This window comes from Penaeus monodon, chromosome 20 (assembly GCF_015228065.2).
Source record: "Penaeus monodon isolate SGIC_2016 chromosome 20, NSTDA_Pmon_1, whole genome shotgun sequence".
Taxonomy (NCBI): domain Eukaryota; kingdom Metazoa; phylum Arthropoda; class Malacostraca; order Decapoda; family Penaeidae; genus Penaeus; species Penaeus monodon.
Window position 1 is genome coordinate 18,338,448 of NC_051405.1, and position 413 is coordinate 18,338,860.

General features: G+C 29.5%; 1 protein-coding gene across 1 annotated transcript in view; it reads left to right on the forward strand.

The window, feature by feature from the left end:
* The window catches only part of LOC119585674 (F-box only protein 32-like), a 47,071-nt gene that overhangs the window by 686 nt on the left and 45,972 nt on the right, over positions 1-413 (forward strand). The gene's annotated exons all lie outside the window — the stretch shown is intronic.

The following is a 413-nucleotide window of genomic DNA, read 5'->3' on the forward strand; positions in this document are numbered from 1 at the left end:
TTATTAACAATATGAGATTCATAACAAAAGAATGAATATAGGAAACTTGGAATCGGAAAAAAAAGAATAAAGTCCGGACAAGAATTCACAGTGACATCATCCAATTGAATGTATTACTCACAATTTTCTAATATTTCTTTATTTCCATTAAATTAATAAGCCTAGTATACGAAGGCCTAACAGAAGATATTAAAAGAAAATATACTAGATAATGTGAATCAACTATAATGAAAGTGAAACTGATATGATCGGTGCACATTTTCTTTGTCTTGGGGAGAGATTCCGAACGATCAACTAGTGTTTTGTTTATTGTATTTACGTGTTACTGATGGATGTTAGAAGATGGAGTAAGTTACTTCCTTTGAAAGAAGTTGAATATATACCTATGTTTGTTTGTAGTATAGTTGTTTGTA